This window comes from Hevea brasiliensis, chromosome 11 (assembly GCF_030052815.1).
Source record: "Hevea brasiliensis isolate MT/VB/25A 57/8 chromosome 11, ASM3005281v1, whole genome shotgun sequence".
Taxonomy (NCBI): domain Eukaryota; kingdom Viridiplantae; phylum Streptophyta; class Magnoliopsida; order Malpighiales; family Euphorbiaceae; genus Hevea; species Hevea brasiliensis.
This window is the reverse complement of record NC_079503.1, coordinates 49,683,179-49,689,178: the sequence shown is the minus strand read 5'-3', so window position 1 is coordinate 49,689,178 and position 6,000 is coordinate 49,683,179.

The window sequence follows — 6,000 nt, the reverse complement described above, 5'->3', positions numbered from 1 at the left end:
ATTGATTTTGTCAACTATCTCTGCATTAGACTCATTAGGATTCCGGGAACAGGCCTTTAATGCATTTATATTGATTGATATTTAACTATAAAATTTACCGATGTGTTACTTAATTGATTTGAGATCGATTTGATTTTATTGACTCTCTGAAACTATTGAAATACACTATTGAAATTGCACTATCAGTTATTATTTGCTATCTGAAATTTTTTATTGATTTTGATTGATTTGTACAAATTGATTTTCTATTTTGAATTGGTACCTGTGCCCAGTATCTGTTTCTGTTATCTGGCCCCGCCGTGTGGACTATCACGGTATTAGGTTGCATTATCGAGTCATGCATCATTGCAGTTTATGGTTTGCATTAGTATCATATGCATTGATATCTGTGAAGGAGGAGGAAGGTATCTAATATCTGGTAGCGCGCTTACCATCTGGCCTTTGGTGATGTGGGGTATCATCACCCTGGTGCACTGTACCATAAAATTTTTATTGAATGAATTTCTTTTATATATATGTTTTATGAAGTTATTTTATTAATGATTTTGACAGCATGAGCATGATTTTATTGAATAGAAAATTTATTGTGAAATTAATCAAGCGTCAGCTTGTTCCTATTCCGTTGTGTGCTATAATTATCATTCACTGAGCATATAGCTCAAATCACGTTTTCTCTGTCTGTTATCTGTTTCAGATTAGTAGAAATTCGCAGCTGATCCAAATATTCAGTCCATTTTCTGGAGAGGGACAACTTTGATTTGTTCTCATGGTATACCCGAATTCATGTTTTCTCGGGCTAATAATTGGTTTAGTTTATTGAACAGTTTAAGTTTTTATTTGAAATCTATAGAGACTCCGCAGTTACCTATGGGATATTTATGATGTTTATTTAGCATTTTGTTTATTTGGATTTTGTCTATTTTTGGGATTAGTAAGTGACAATATATTCATTCAAGATACTCTGATAAGGCTTGCATGATTTAAGAATACTTAAATTATGCGCCGGTCACGGTTCAGAATTTTGGGTCATAACAAAGTTGGTATCAGAGCTCGGTTGAGGTCTAGTAAACTTGCGGAGCATAGGATCCTTAACGTCTTTTTAGTTTATCATTACTTTAGATGTCTGCGTCCTTCGTACCTTCTCACCTGTCTTAATTTGGCTCACATTTTCAAATTTGATGCTTGTTTATTAAAATGAATAGGTGCCTGGGTCTGTTAGACGTAAAAGGAGAACTAGGGCCAAGGGTCTTAATGGTGCAAACCTTGATCCAACAGGGGAGGTGCCACCTCAAACTATTAATCAGACACCTGAACAGACGCTTATGGCTAAGACTGGGGCACAACCATTCCTTTGTTTCTCCATACTTTTCCATGATATTTAGTACACCACCTACTTTGTTAGAATATCCTTTATCTGTATCAACACCTATGAGGAACGCAATAAACATTGATATGGTGTATAGGGGATGTATAGTTCACATTGGAGATAGGGAATTAACTACAGATCTTATTTCTTTAGATATATTTGAGTTTGATGAGATTTTAGGCATGGATTGGTTAGCCACTTATCACATTTCATTGGATTGTCATAATAAAGTTGTACTCTTTAAAATTCCTGGGGAGGAAGAATTTCAATTTTAGGGAGATCGCAGTATTGCCTCTAGTAATTTTATCTCAGTAGTGAGTGCTAGACGATTATTGCGAAAGAGGTGTAAGGGGTATCTAGCTTATGTTAGAGATGTTCAGGTAGAAGGTGTAGGTTTAGAGAATGTTGCAGTGGTTAAGGAGTTTCCTGATGCATTTCCAGAAGATTTATCAGGTTTACCCCCGGAGCGAGAGGTAGAGTTTGGTATAGACTTAGTTCCTGGAACTAAGCCCATATCTATGCCACCTTATCGTATGGCACCCGTAGAACTTAAGGAGTTGAAGGAGCAACTATAGGACCTACTAGATAAGGGGTTTATTCGCCCTAGTATTTCTCCATGGGGTGCTCCTGTGTTATTTTTACGGAAGAAGGATGGATCTTTGAGAATGTGCATTGATTATAGGCAATTGAATAAAGTAACTGTGCGTAATAAGTATCCTCTTCCACGCATAGATGACCTGTTTGACCAACTTCAAGGTACAAAGTATTTTTCCAAGATTGATCTTTGATCTGGGTATCATCAATTAAGGGTCAAGAAAGAAGACATACTCAAGACGGCCTTTAGGACTAGGTATGGACACTATGAATTTCTTGTAATGTCTTTTGGTCTTACCAATACTCCGGCCACTTTTATGGATCTCATGAATAGAGTTTTCAAGCCTTTCTTAGATCAATTTGTTATAGTGTTCATCGATGACATTCTAGTGTACTCAAAGAGTAAGGAGGAGCATGAGCAGCATTTGAAAATTGTCCTTCAGACCTTACGAGAACACAAGCTATATGCCAAGTTCCCAAAATGTGAGTTCTGGTTAGATAGTGTGGCTTTCCTAGGCCATACAGTATCGAAGGATGGGGTGTGCGTTGATAAGAAGAAAGTTGAGGCAGTGCTTCATTGGCCTAGACCCACAACTGTGTCAGAGATTCGTAGTTTCTTGGGTTCAGTAGGGTATTATAGATAGTTTGTTCAAGACTTCTCTCATATTGCAGCACCTTTAACTAAGTTGACACAGAAGAATGTGAAATTTCAGTGGTCTGATGCTTGTGAAAAAAGTTTTCAGGAGCTTAAGACTCGTTTAACTACAGCACCAGTGTTAGCCCTTCCATCTGGATCAGGGGGTTATGTAGTATATTGTGATGCTTCTAGGATTGGTTTAGGATGTGTTTTGATGCAACATGGACGGGCTATTGCATATGCTTCTCGTCAGTTGAAAAGACACGAGCAGAATTATCCAACTCATGATTTGGAAATGGCTGCAGTAATTTTTGCTTTGAAAATATGGAGGCGCTATCTGTATGGTGAGACTTGTGAAATCTTCACTGACCACAAAAGTCTCAAATACATATTTGACCAACGTGATCTTAATCTTAGGCAAAGGAGATGGGTAGAATTGCTGAAGGATTATGATTGCACCATACAGTATTATCCTGGAAAAGCTAATGTAGTGGCTGATACTCTAAGCAGGAAGTCTTCTGGTAGTTTAGCCCATATATCTACCAAGATGAGGCCTCTAATTGGTGAATTACATGGGTTGCTAGATTAGGGAGTAGAGTTTGAAATCATAGCTAGATCATTCTTAGCACATTTTCGAGTTAAGCCTATCTTGATTGATAGTGTCACACCCTACCCCTCTGTAAGGCATAACATGATCCCGTAGTATACCTAATGAATTACCAACTCTGTCTACTGATAACCCATTAAATACACTACAAGGGATTTTAAAAACTTTTCTTACTTCTTTTACAGTGGTGAGCACTATTTACAGGTGTTAAAAACCTTTGTGAACTGAAGTGAAACAGCTAACTCATTTGGACTATTAGTAATTTCTGTAAAAATTTTGGCAGAGTGCCATCTGTATTTTGGATAAAACAGTTCTTCAGAGAACCTGTAAAAAGCACTTCAATATATTTCCAAATCTCAACTCCAACATATTTCTCAACACAACATATTTCTCAACTCAAATCCACAGTAATTTTTCAAAGACTGAGATACAAGAAATATAATACAATTTTTACAAGTCAAAATAACTCATAATTTACTTTACAACTTCAATGTACAATTTTAATTTACAACTGCTCAAAACCAAAAACAATATGTACATACAGTGGTCATACATTACAGTACAAAATGCAAAATGTGGTATACTCATTATACCCGATAATTCTCGCTGGATGTATTAGCAGCCTAGTCTGCTGCCCTGTCCGTCTGTCTACCTGCAGCAGCAATGAAAAGCTATCGCTAAGACAATGTTTCAGTGGTGCACAACATTAACCAAATACAACTTTAAATCACAAATCACAAGTTATATAAATAGTGGATACTTAAAACTATAGTTAAATTCAAGACAGTAAATGTCAACAAGAATTTAAACTCCATTTCTCAATATCACAATAATTTCAATAAATCAAATCATGATTAAATTCAAAAGACAGTGAATGTCAATAAGAATTTAACTCCATTTCACAATCTCATAATACATATCAATAAATCACACACAGCTTAATCATGTTCCAAAGTTCAATTCGTCCCAAAAGCCGATGACTAATGAGGTATTCAATTTGTCCCAAACGTCGATGACTAATGAGGAATAACATAGCTAGCTAGCAAAAATATGAGTACTCATTCTATTCGTCCTCAACAGGCACACACCTCAACACTTCAGCCAGAGAGGGAATTCAATTCGTCCCACTAGACAAGCTAGCGAGGAATACAATCAATATACATGATAGCTGTGGTTTCAAATCATTTCCAATGCTTTTCAACCAATAAGTATCCATCAATATCATTCAAACAATTTTTCACAGTTTCAAACCATTTAGAATGCTTTTCAAGTAATAAATATTCATTCAAACACATTTCCACAATTTAAAACAATAATGTACAAATAGTCATAATTCATTTCAATTGAAAAATTCAAAAGAAATAGTTGTTGTGCACAAACCTCTGATAACTGTCTCCTGGTCTTGACTCAGTGTTTCCTTCCCTTTTCCTGAGTCCTTGCTAACTGAGAAACACAATTTGAAGTTTTTTGGTACTCATTTAAACTGTCTCTAACGATAATGCTCGATAACTAATTCACTGAATTCTATTATTTGCTTAGTCAACCTAATATGTTGACCCTAAATGCGTTCTAGGTAAATTGGGTTTTAATGTTACTAATTTGTCACATTCAATAGTCTTTTAGGGTTGGTACATGTGACCAAATTAATTTCCCTGTATATTGCATTTTCTTACAATTTGCTGGATTCCGGGATACTAGTTTGACTTAGCCAGACGACCTAGTTCCCTCGGTTTTCGAGTTTCGGTATACAAACTTGTATATCTATGTCTTATGGAATGCGGGGCAAAATTTCAGGACATTCTGAGTTATGTAGACCATGTTATGGTCATTTTACTATTGCTGGTCAAATTGCACCAAAATTGGTTATTTTAGGTCATTTTAGGTCAATTTTGGTTCGGCCAGTTTTTGGAACCGAACTTGTGCAAGCTGTTTGACTTGCTTATGGTCATTTCTGGGCTTTGGTGTCTTCACAATACTTGTAGATATGGGTCTTAACTATTCATGGTCAAAATTTCAGGTCAATTGGACCTGTTTTGAGTGAGTTATGGCCTAAACACTAACTGCTGCCCAAATGGTCAATTTTCAGGTCTTATTTGCACTTAATCCGGATTTGGTCATTTTTCAAGCTACCTTGCAAGTAGAATTTTGGCATGCTTCCTTCATGAAAGTTGGCACATTTTGTGCCTAGTTTCACCTGCAATTGGTCTCATACCAATTGGAGCCACACACTTAAAGTTCTAGGCCTAAAACTCAAACTGCCTTATTGCATTTCTTTCATACACATCAAGGATCACTCTTAACACTTACCAAACTCAACATTCAAGCCAATTCTGGTTGTACCATGACCTAAACATAATTCACAACATATTATAGGTCATTTTGGCAGCTTACAATCACATTCAGCATACACCATAAAGTGCAGAATTTGTCAAACTCAATTTACAACAATTCAAGCACCTAACCATAACATTTTTACATGTCCAACCTCACACCATCATATATACACTCAAACTGCCATAACATCCAACACAAGTCAACATTAATATACCATAAACCAAGCATGAATTCCAGCATTTTTCAAGAGTTAACAAACTGCCGCAATGATACATTTACATTCCATTAATTTTCAAGCTTCAAATTTCAATACACATTTACATATACTAAGTATAATCACCCAAATAATTTCCTACACAATATACATTTAATCAATCCTTTAATTCACCATTTACAAGCAAAAATAAACTGTCTTCAAGGTGTTTCCATGGCTGCCAAAAGTACACTTCCCCATTCAACATC